The sequence below is a fragment of the Haliotis rubra genome, unplaced genomic scaffold (assembly GCF_003918875.1).
Source record: "Haliotis rubra isolate DU_JTF1 unplaced genomic scaffold, ASM391887v1 Scf125, whole genome shotgun sequence".
Classification (NCBI taxonomy): Eukaryota; Metazoa; Mollusca; class Gastropoda; order Lepetellida; family Haliotidae; genus Haliotis; species Haliotis rubra.
The window spans coordinates 707038-720385 of record NW_025765170.1 but is presented as its reverse complement, the minus strand read 5'-3'; the positions used below and the strand labels follow the sequence as shown (position 1 = coordinate 720385).

Below are 13348 nucleotides of genomic sequence, written 5' to 3'. Positions count from 1 at the left end.
TACTGCTATCGTAGTCGCGTATTTCGCGTTGTTTTTTCATAATGAATATGATAAAATCATATGGGTTGGCATCTCTGCTACCCCACCGCCCCAGGATGATCAGAGGAAATAGAATGTTGACATGGGCAGAGGGTACACTATGTGCTTACTCATGTCTATTACCTACATGTGTTTCTGCATGTACAAGAGAATAACTATCCCTAGAAGCCCAAATTTGACAACGCTAACAAAATATTAACCTTCAATGAAAAATAAATTTCATGAAGCATCAGAGATATCAACACTATCTTCAAAAATTGGCTATAAAATGTCTGAGACAAAATAAGCTGACCAAATTATTTTTTTTCAAGAAAATGAGAGCTCTTACATGTTTATGATTCAATGTAAGAGGCTGCTCGCCAATCCAGCAAGTCTACAGTGTTATCGCTTAATAACACAACCTCGTCCTAAGTTGGTATAACTCCAATTTACCCAGTTAATTGAGAGACAATACCAGTGACACCTTACAAACATATTCAACCTTATATATGTCCGAATACACAGGAGAAAAACGCCAACCAAATATTAGTACACTGCAAAAAACAAATTTCATTACTGAACTCGTCTAGGACATGATAGTCATCCTCATAATTACAGTTTAAGTTGATTTATTTACTGATTTAAAACTGTTCTTTTAGCATAAAGATCCATCTACCAGTGAGCCCTCAAAGAGGATTATATATTGATGTTTTCTAGTCTCAAATAAGATGGTCTGGCTTAGGGATGCCTGCCATCACACATCAGAAAGCTTGGAGTGTTGCTCCTGAAATAAATCACCTGATTGTCTGGTCCTGACTTAATCCACAGGCCACCAACATATAGAGTGAGTGAGTGAGTTTGTAAGTGAGTTTGAGTCACTCAGTCAGTCAGTCAGTCAGTGAGAGAGCCAGTCAGTCAGTGAAGTTTTACACAATTCTTAGCAATATTCCAGCAACATCACTGTAGGGGACATCAGATATGGGCTTCACACATTGTATCCATATGGGGAATCGAACCAGGGCCTTTGGTATGATAAGCAAACATTTGAACCACTCGGCTACACTACCGCCCCATATAGCTGGAACATTGCTGAGTTTTGCATTGAAAAACAGTAGGCGGCCTGCGCCACCAAGTGTATGTTGACAGACATGTGATAATTTAATATCATTATCATGACAAATATCACTGAGGGGCTGCCTTTATTGCATTCTCATTCATGCAAAAATATAAATCCTTGTTTTTTAATTCCCATGAAACATTCTGATTACCCATGATTTTGAGTTACATCATGCATTTGTTCACGGCTATTCCCAACGTGGGTGATTTTTTGTGTAAAATGCTCACTTGAGAATAATCGTTCATACTGCACAGTCATATGGCTTCTGGTGAACCAACGCGTTACTAATTCGGTCCAAAATGATTAAAAAATTGAAATAAAACATCCTTAGACATGATGATTCAGCATTGTAACTGTATACATGTTGTTATTGTCTTACAACAGAGATCTAATGATCTAAACTTATCCGTGTTATCCTGAAATGATACTTACTGTCGGATGTGTTCTGAAGACATTTTGGTTTTATCATTTAAAACTGTTCTAATGATCTAATCACATCCAGTGTTATCATGAATGATACTACTGCAAGGGATGTGTTCTGAAGACATTCTATTCGGGCCCATTCGGTGGTCTTTCTCCCATTAGGTCATTCGATCATATTCGGGCCCATTCACCTATAATTCTCCCATTTGTACACTCGCCCCATTCTATTCGGGCCCATTGGCTCCTTTCTCCCATTCGTGCTTGTTAGTGCTATTTGTCCGTTCGTGCCATTCAGTTTTAGGCATCTTTAGACTGTTAATTGTTGAACTTGCTGTTAGGATATTGTAGTGTTAGAGGTTTGACAATTAGCAGTATTTAGAGGTTCATTCAAAGTTCATTTTCTTCATTTTTTCATCTTTAAGAGAATCACGTTTAGTTCCTTGTAAATCATCCATAGTTTTCTCACTGGTAATAGTTGTCACGTTTAGTTCCTTGTTTAGGCCAAAGGTAAGTTCCAAACTTTAGTTGATTAGGTTTTCAGTCACATAGCACAGCTCTGCACCATTGTTTATTTCCACTGCTCAACAGGATGACTGTATATATATATGTTAACAGGGACAGCTATATTCGTTAATGAAATACAAATCTTTTTAAGTTCAAGAATAAGATTAAAAAGGTAGAAATGTTTTATCAATCTGCAATCATTTTTAAGTTATAGTGAATACATCGCCCTTTGCAATTATCAATAGCCGATACAGTCAAATGAAACTGTACAATTGAAAACAATGGCCCATAAAACTTGTAAACAGTCCGTAAGCCCATGAAGAAAATTCCCATCCCAATAACTGATCAATCACTGGACTGTCTGGTCCAGACATGATTATTTACTGGTCACCATCCCACAACCACAACACAGATAAGTGCGGCATTCCAACATCAAACAAGGGAACTAAATCTACAGTCTGGCGCGTATTTCTAGCCTAGATCGATACCTTGTAATTAGCGCCATTGTCTGAGTAACTATTGACACCTCTAATAATACTTAAGCAAACTGACAAACAAAATGGCTCTTGGGGACCAATATTGGTCAGACTATCAATTTTCAGAGCCTAATCCCTCTATAAACATGTCAAAAGAAGCTGAAGAGAAAATGGCAGTTTCTTGTCAACAGGTCCGCTATATGGAAACGTGAACGGTAACACCATCTTCATATCATTATCACCCTGTGGGGATTCTGAGAGGAACAGTTTAATAACATTCACTCGCGTGTAACATTATTTATAGAAATGGAAATGTCTCTTAAGAGAAGCATGATCTGATTGAATTGTAACACTTGTCACTTATTTGTGAATGCAAATATTGAAATAACTGCAGGCAAGAAAATTGTCACAAAATAAAAAAAACATAATTCAAACTTATCACTATTTGATGACAGTTTTAACTTTCACAGATCAGAGAAATAACAAGATACAACTACATACAAAAATTGAAACCAATCACCTTGAATTATAACAAGTGATACAATACATGTCTAACAAGTAACAGTTACATAATTACAGTTACAACAGCAAGCTAATCTGATTATTTTTTTCTCATTAAACTAACACCATGAACAATTAAATGTATATTTGTCATTAAAAATAATGATTAAAAAAACCCAAATAAATTTGCTTATTATACAACCATCCCACGCTCACAAGTAACAGAAAATTCAGAAAACCACAACTTTCCAAACATCGTGGCCTTCCTCTGTACCAGAGACCTACTGTATTGACCAACTGAACTAGTTTGTCTTCTTGGTACATGTATCAATAATCATACATCTTTCCATAACTGTTAGCATTACCCTACTTATCTAATTCCTCCACGTTCAATACACCTCGCATCGACAGCTCTAAAGACTCAGTTCTAATCTATTGACTCGGCTGCTCGCTAGGCATGACATGACAAGGAGGGATGGTTAATCTGACACCCTCTTACAGCTAAAGCACAAGTTAAATCTGACAATTTCAGCTGATAAGTGGCACCAGTAAGGCAGAGGTACCAATGGACCAGGCTCCCTACTGTGGCAGACTGGCTACCGTATTCGGTGTATAAAGTGACCTGAAATGAATTATTATGGCTGTGTGTGGATGATCTGGAGATCTGATGGATAGGTGTGTGTGATTAAATGAATTATGGGTGGATAAAAGGATGAGTAGGTAGGTATGGAAGGATGGATGGATGGATGGATGGATGATAGACAGACGGGTGGATGGATGGCTGGATGGATGGATGGATGATAGACAGACGGGTGGATGGATGGCTGGATGGATGGATGATAGACGGGTGGATGGATGGATGGATGATAGACAGATGGGTGGGTGGATGGATGGATGATAGACAGATGGGTGGATGGATGATACACGAACAGACGGGTGGATGGAAGGATGGATGGATGGATGGATGGAAGATATATGGACAGATGGATTGATGGATGGATGGATGACATATGGGCACATGGAAGGATGGACGATATATGGACAGACAGGTGAATGAATAGATGGGTTGGATATTGTGCAGATGGATGGGTGGATGAATAGATGGGTGATGGATGGATGGATGGATGGGTGGATTTATGATGGAAGGTAGGAAAAAGGAGAAGAAGTTTGATGAAAGGGTGTGCATGATTAAATGAATCAATGGATAGATCAGTGGTATCATTGAGAGTGGGCAGGTGGGACGAGCTGATGACAGAGGAAGGGAGGAGTATGTGATGGATGGATAAATAAATGTGAGTGAGTGTGAGGCTGAATAACTGAAATACGAGAAGCTTTCAACAAAGCAAACTGTACAAATGCCCTTCAGTGATGACAATGGTTAAAAATAATTGTTTCAAATCCCCAGGGATCGGTCAGGGGGATAGAAAGGATTCACCGAAACCTCCGCTCTGACCTTCATAAATCTCCAGTTGAAGTCTCTGAACACCCTGAATGCCCAGGAGCTGTCATAGCATCCTCCATGCTTTCAGCAGTATTGAAACAAGACGACGAGATGACACATTCCCCTAGTCTGGTGCAAATTTGGAAATAGGGTTTGGCTACTTACGTCCAATTTTGGTTCTTTACTACTGAATCCCTTCAGTTCAGTGAAAAAATTCTGTTCAGTATTTTTCAATGTCCCAAGTCATCAAAAGGCACCAAATTTCCCCCTTCAGTGAGCTGTATAAGTGGTTTCAGAGAGAAATGGTCAAATGTCAAACCAACATTACTCTCATTTTCAGCAAAGTTTAACTATCATCATAAAAGAAATTAACAAAATTTAAAAATAGAAATCCCAAATAATCTCAAGGTAACAGGTCAGACATATCTGTTTCGCAAGTTTCAACGGTTCTGGAGTTTTACTCCAGAAACAGAAAACCGAGAGATAGATAGACAAACTGTATGAAGGACGAAGTGGCTAGTCGAAAAAGCTGATAACTACAAATCCCCATTTCTGAAACCGAGAGGATAGCAATATCACAGATGCTGACACAAACAGCTTTCACCATTTTTCACAAATGTAGCAGGGCGTGGAGTCATCCCACAGTTGACATCTTTATATCATCAGCTTGTTGACATCCTTACCTTGTCAGCTTGCTCTTAGGTCATGTGGACAAGGTGTCCGACTTCAGATCAGAATCCCATCAAGGGACTCAGCCATTTTATGGCCGCTACACTGACGCTCAACGTGGGGCTCTGAGCACATTCATATGAAATTTGAGCATAATTAGTCCCAGTACTATGTGCTCGGGATGTGCCTTCTGTTGACAGGGGAGTATGTAGCAGGGCGTGTAGTCATCTCACAGATGACATCCTTACCTTGTCAGCTTGCTCTATGGACATGTGGACAAGGTGTCCGACTTCGGATCAGATTCAGAATATCCATGGTTCGAATCCCAGCAAGGGAGTCTCACATGTTATTGCCGCTACACAAACATTACGGAAATGAAACCCTGGCCCTTCACATGACGACCAACACAGCAGCACAGGAGCCATCTCCCAAGTAAACAACCCAATCATGAGACTCCCATCATGTCAAATGTGCACAGCCTGGCTGTAAGTGGAACCTATACAACAATCTGACACACCTTCTATAGCATGTGACTCTGACTTTATCCAATATGGTGAGTGAGTATGGTTTTATGCCGCTTTTAGCAATATTCCAGCAATATCACAGCAGGGGACACCAGAAATGGGCTTCACACATTGTACCTGGGTCTTCGGTGTGACAGGGCAACGCTTTAACCTGTAGGCTGCCACACCGCCCCGCTATGAAATATGGTATATACAGCCTGGTTACAGGGGTACATTAAGACAACAGCGATGCTCCTTCCATGAAATATGGTATATACAGCCTGGTTATAGGGACATTAATACAACAGCAATGCTCCTTCCACAGCATTTGACCCTAACACAAGGTATGTACAGCCCGGTTATAGGGACATTAATACAACAGCGATGCCCCTTCCACAGCATTTGACATTAATACAACAGCGATGCCCCTTCCACAGCATTTGACCCTAACACAAGATATGTACAGCCTGGTTATAGGGACATCAATACAACAGCAATGCCCCTTCCACAGCATTTGACCCTAACACAAGATATGTACAGCCTGGTTATAGGGACATTAATACAACAGCAATGCTCCTTCCACAGCATTTGACCCTAACACAAGATATGTACAGCCTGGTTATGCCAACAGCGATTCCACACAGCATTTGACCCTAACACAAGGTATGTACAGCCCGGTTATAGGGACATTAATACAACAGCGATGCCCCTTCCACAGCATTTGACATTAATACAACAGCGATGCCCCTTCCACAGCATTTGACCCTAACACAAGATATGTACAGCCTGGTTATAGGGACATCAATGCAACAGCAATGCTCCTTCCACAGCATTTGACCCTAACACAGCCTGGTTAGGGATCAATGCAACAGCAATGCTGGATTGTACAGCCTGGTTATAGGGACATTAATACAACAGCAATGCTCCTTCCACAGCATTTGACCCTAACACAAGATATGTACAGCCTGGTTATGGGGACATTAATACAACAGCGATGCCCCTTCCACAGCATTTGACCCTAACACAAGGTATGTACAGCCCGGTTATAGGGACATTAATACAACAGCGATGCCCCTTCCACAGCATTTGACATTAATACAACAGCGATGCCCCTTCCACAGCATTTGACCCTAACACAAGGTATGTATAGCCTGGTTATAGGGACATTAATACTAATACAACATCAGCGATGCCCCCTTCCACAGCATTTGACCCTAACACAAGATATGTACAGCCTGGTTATAGGGACATCAATACAACAGCAATGCTCCTTCAACAGCATTTGACCCTAACACATTAATACAACAGATATGACCCTACAGCCTGGTTATAGGGACATTAATACAACACAGCACAGCATTTGACCTTCAACAGCATTTGACCCTAACACAAGATATGTACAGCCTGGTTATAGGGACATTAATACAACAGCGATGCTCCTTCCACAGCATTTGACCCTAACACAAGATATGTACAGCCTGGTTATAGGGACATTAATACAACAGCGATGCTCCTTCCACAGCATTTGACCCTAACACAAGATATGTACAGCCTGGTTATGGGGACATCAATACAACAGCAATGCTCCTTCCACAGCATTTGACCCTAACACAAGATATGTACAGCCTGGTTATAGTTATAGGGACATTAATACAACAGCGATGCCCCTTCCACAGCATTTGACCCTAACACAAGATATGTACAGCCTGGTTATAGGGACATCAATACAACAGCGATGCATTTACCCCTTCCACAGCATTTACCCCTAACACAAGATATGTACAGCCTGGTTATAGGGACATCAATACAACAGCGATGCCCCTTCCACAGCATTTACCCCTAACACAAGATATGTACAGCCTGGTTATAGGGACATCAATACAACAGTGATGCCCCTTCCACAGCATTTACCCCTAACACAAGATATGTACAGCCTGGTTATAGGGACATTAAGACAACAGCGACACACACTCCACAGCATGTGACTCCATCATGTCAAACAGCCTTGACACAGTGTAGTGGGAGTGAGGGGGTGGGAAGGAAGAAGAGCAAGAACCGTCATGAACCCTCTAAGCATGTGCCGTCCATTACTTGTGACATCTGTGGGGGGAAGGAGATGGAGGGAGGGAGTCAAGGAGACAGAGAGAGGTAGGGACAGTTTAAGAACAGCAACAGCGTAAGAATCTATGATGCTCAGTATACACAGTCTGGCATCACGAGGCATTAACTGCTGATACAGCATGTCTTACACCACCAAAATACACCCAGAGATGCTTACACCAGCTACAGAAGCCAGCAAAGCATGCTGAATACGGTACTTAAGTAAACGGACATTATCCATCCCATGATCCCTCACCGATTTGGGACATGTGCACAGTCCACTTGATCAATAACATCTCGTAAAACATGGAACCTCAATTTACTTACAACCTCTTGGATAAAGTTACTGCCATAACTAAGTGTAAGGGGATACATATTGATATTGCAGAACACAAGAATAGAAGAAACACACCAAATTCAACCAAGTAAAAACCTTAAATGCCTTGACTATAAATCACTGATTTCGAGAAAAGACGGATGTGTAAAATACAAGTGTATTTCAGGACTGTATTCACAGTTTATGAGATTTGATCATTGGAATGTCTCAAACTTGTTCTTGTGGGATTACAAGTCTAAATATTTCAATGTATATTTTGATTTAAATGGTAAATCAATATGAAATTAATTTGTCGATGCAGTTAACAATATTTCTACGAGACGTGCATACAAAATAAGCCTTGTCTGTGTCAAGGGAACGAAGATCAAAGTCATACAAATTAATTGCATTTCAAAAGTACAGTGTTCTTTTTGAAAAGTTCTTTTTTCATGGCTATTGATTTCTTTCACTTAAATGTTTTTCAACAGAAAAATATCTGCCCTGCAGCCATAAATATGATATATCTGTATTCATATGCATCTGGAATTCATAGAGCATTTCAATTTTAAAATAAAAGTTTAATTTCCTAGACAGCAGAGGAACAAAACAGCGCAAAAAGCTCTCAGATTCATAAAGAATTTATTCAACATGAAGCATACTGTGGCCATAAATTCATTCAAAATCATAACCTACATCATTTCATAAGATATGGTTCTTTTCTACTGTTTGAAATATATTCTCAAATAAACTCTGAGAGGATGTCAGATATTTCACAGTTGAGATTAATCAAGTTGTACATCAAACCAGCAAAAGAAATAAAACAACTCTACAATATCGCTTCTCATGATCCGCTTTTATAACATTTCCAGTGCGCCAGTAGATGGAAGGGAGACAACTCTAAATAAGCAAGAAACTAGTCTTCTGCATATCGCGTGATTGTGAGGAAATTCTTTCACCATATTGATCATGTTGATAGATGGCAACAATTTCAAGAGGCAGACATATTGTCTTAGCAGGCTTTTTGTGCATTAAGATATAGTCTAAAGGATGGTGTTGTGCTGCCAAGAAAATAAATAATAAATAACTTCCTACTATTTTGAAAACAGTTTAGATGATTGGCAATGTTTCGAATACTTTAATCTGTTTTATTTAGGGGATTTAGGTTTTCAGACTTTCATGTGTATATTTTTCACAATGGCTAACATACTAAATTCTCAATAACATCCACACATGTGAAAACACATAAGAAGTGATGTTGTACAGTACAAAACATATTGGTAATTGTCCACAGCTCTCTGTGGGTTAATAGCTTTCAACAGACATGCTTCTGCATGAGAAAATAATTAAATTGTTTGGGGTACAAATTGAACATATGACAGAAAATACCATGATCATCTTTGACAACCATACAGACAAAGAGATGAATGCTGATTAAATATACCAAATGGTAACCTTTTTCTCTAAAATATTAATCTATTTGAACATGAGAAGAATACTGTTGATGTCGCCATTGTTGAATGTCTGTGCAATTAATTGTGAGAGTAGTAGACAGGATGGGGGTTTTGGATCAGGGTAATCTAAAGCTTCATTTAATAGATGAAGCCTTAGTCGGACCCTTCCCATTACCATCTACTACAAAGCTTTATTTCATAAAATAAAGACTTTGGTCGGACCCTTAGCTCTTGCTACTATAGGGTATCTTGCCTCTATGTCGTGTTGACGGGAGGTAATACTGTGTCATACGGTACGATCAATAATTCTTCTCTCACAAACCCCTCCTGGCCCATCCCTCAAGTAGTACAAGGTAGGTTCGTCTGATTTCATTTTCATTTTATATATGTTGTGGCGCTATGTCACGTTGACATCGATGAAACAGTTTAATGTGAATCGCCTAGGATCTCTTTGGTGTTGGTAATAAAGGCTTGCTGGGCCTTTTTCACCCCTTGTTCTATGTACTTTTTTTTCTCGTCCTCACTGATAGCAGCAGACTTACGAGACTTGGATCGAATCTCTTGTTTCATTTTGTTATATTTTGTGAGTTCGGATAGGATCAAACGAAACTCCTCCTCTGAGATTTTGTTGTCAGTGAGTGCCGCTGAAATACGGTCGCTTACTGTGTTCAGCTTTGCTTCAGCTAAATTCTAATTTCATCATGCTTCAATGCCTTACGATGCAGTCTGCGTGATGTGTATTTAAGTATCAACCCTAACACTCCTGTCACTCCAGCCGTTATTTCGAGTCCCATCACTATAGGTACAGCCACGATGGTGGTTAATAACCCAACACCTGCCACCCCTAGTCCCATGCTGGTTGTCATAAGGGCAGTGTCAGCCCCGTCCACGGCATTGAAAACTCTATGGTATTTCTTATATAATGCTTTACGCTTGTCGCGGTCTTGTTCTAGTTGGCGTCTTACATCACATAATTGTCTCAAGCGGAACCCGTCTACGGTTTCCAGAGTCTTCGCTACTTCATCTATGCCTGGATACAGTCCCATCCTATAATATATATTGCAAAAGATAATTTAATTGGGTTTCATTTAACCTTCGATTAATGTACTTAAAGCCGACAATACTTAGATTAACGTGCGTGTAAAAAAGCAGGGTCTCAGCTCTACTCCCATTAAGGAGACGAACCCCATCAAGGCTTGCTAAAGGTTTGTTTCCCGATACCTTAGTAATACGACAACGTTGGTTATTACACCTGTCTTCCCAATGTATGACCATATCATCTATAATGTAAATATACACCCCAGGCGACGGATTACCTCCGAGATAGACGTCTATGATGAATGTGTAGTTTTCCGCGACACTTCTAATTAATCGGGGACTGGGAAATTTGATCTCTGTCTTTACCTTCTCATTGGAAATTAACATGTTACCCGAGAAGCCCGGTACTGGTATGACTTGTACACTAGATTCCGGAACGAACGATCCTAGAATTATACCATTGTTCTTAATCTCGGAGATAGTATTATTTTGTTTCAGGGAGATATAGGGTGAGGAGAGGGTTAAGTTGACTAACCATTCAGGCTCTTTAAAATCTGATAATGACACCCGCCTATACACGTTGTCTTTGAAGTGCAGGATGTATAAGGTGCCTTCCTCACCAGGCTGATCGAATCCCTCCGTGTCCCCTAGATCGTTAAGTGTAGTGTTGGGGTGAAGCCAAGACATTGCTATAATACTATTACGATATAATTTCCAACTGGTTTTCTGATAATAGTTCAGGGGTGCACTTCACCCCCATGAAGTGTATGTTGTCGGGTAGGAAGATCTTGGTTAGTGATATAGTGTCTTCCACGACCACGGTGACACCCTGCAGACTGGTTTTGGAGTCGACACCCACCCGCACGTAAACGTTGCAAACGTGATACTGTTGTTGTTTCCCCAACCGGAGTTTGACCCCCTTCACGATCTCTACATCATCCCGCGATGGTTCCCCTAGGTAGACTTGGATGATCAGTGTTGAGTTCGCCGGTAGACTCTCCAGGATCCTGACCACACCTTCGAATTCAGACACCAACTGCAATACCACGTTTTGCATGCCCGCTTTACTCGATAGCATGTGGGCTGCCATACTGGCGAGTGGGCTGATGACTACGCTACGTCTCTGAGTCGGGATGTAAGCCACGAGCAGGGTTCCGTTGTTCACGACTTTGTTTAGGTGGTTGTCTTTGTTATCCGTGAACACGTAGGGGGAGCCGAGCCTAATATTGAGAAACCAGTCGACTTTACCCGGTAATAACACCCACTTGTCATCATCGGTGAAGACGAGCGTATATGGTTTGTTTCGGGCGACGGTAGTGCTCTCAACATCGGTTAAGTCGAACAGTTTGCCCCCCGAACGATGGGTATATCATCCAGGTATCACCGGTGTTGACAAGGGTGTACTTAGTGTTGACTACCGCTCTTGAGGTATCTACTATATCGCTTAGGTTGCTAGTACCACCGGAGGGGACTTCAACGCGTTTGTAAATGCTGTTTTTAAGTTGCAAGGCGTACACTTTACCATCTACTCCGGGGTCGTCGAATCCGCGTGTGTCCCCGAGATCGGAGATCCCCACATTGATGCATTTTTTCAACTTCATTCCGGGACCTTGTGCGCTGGTCATTTTATGTGCAGCGTTACGCTGAGGTATCCTATATTCACGAGATTATGATTTATATCTAACACCGATATTATCAGCTCAGGGATGTTGCCCTGGGTTAACCTCTTATACTGCCGCGGTGAAAATGACTCGGTTCTGCCGTCGTTGTATTTCTCCGTTTTCACCGGTACGGCTCTCAGTATAGTGGAAGGGTGACCCCCTTGAATGTTGTCCGTTGTGCTAACCTGGCTGAGATGAATGCACAGCTCTCGGTACGGTACTAGGTCGGGTAACTTCGTGCCTGTGGCGGTAGTCGTTGGTTTTATCTCTTCAGGCTGTATACCGAGTGTCCTCGCCAGTGGTCGACCGAGCCTCAAGGAGTTTCTTCCGTTGTTGATTAACACCACTGTACCGTTTGAGTCGTTCATCTTGAGTTCGGCTCCCAATGGTTTGAATACCTCGTCGCTTAGAGAGCACACGCTGTAGTAACCGTCAATTATCTTGTTGCTAGCGCCACCTACGAACAGTTTATTGTTGCTAGCGTTGATGTTAGTCCATCGCGGTAGGTAGGTGATATCGCACAGTGCGACTTCGAGTTGACCCGACGTGTTATCGATCGCGTGCGTCAGCTGAACGGCCTCGCCGCTCGTTATTCCTGGAAGTGTTATGTACATGTTATATAAACTCATTATATAATAGTTTTAAAACATGAAGATCGTGGTCGCTGATGGATTGTATTTCGACGCCCAGTTCATAGATGTGTTCGATAAGTATAAGTTTTCGGTGACTAACGTTAAGACAGTGCAGCTTGGTTCAACAACCCGATGCAGTTCTGGCAGAATCAACTCAACTTCGCCGTGTGTGGTGCTACAGCGGGGTGTGGTGTATCCGACACTAAAGCGTGGACCGCTGAGTCAGTCTGTGTTCACGTTTCCGCGTGTACTACCAGGTCAGGCGTATCCTCAAAGAGATCAGCCCACTCTCACAAGAAAAGCGTGGAATGCAGTAAACAACCAATACGATAGACGGGCCTACGAACGTATTTTGCAACGAATTCGAATCGACACTAAAACGGATTGGCGTTTGCGGGACCGAACCACGGATTGGGTATTCCTATCGTTCACAACATGCCTCTCGTGGAAGCCAGCGAAGTTGCAAGATTGGGGATACAAGTCGTATCATCATATCAC

At 41.4% G+C, this 13348-nt stretch overlaps 1 protein-coding gene across 4 annotated transcripts in view; it reads right to left on the bottom strand.

Annotated features, from left to right (window-relative positions):
- The window catches only part of LOC124266358 (palmitoyltransferase ZDHHC3-like), a 115663-nt gene that overhangs the window by 69834 nt on the left and 32481 nt on the right, over nucleotides 1–13348 (bottom strand). The gene's annotated exons all lie outside the window — the stretch shown is intronic.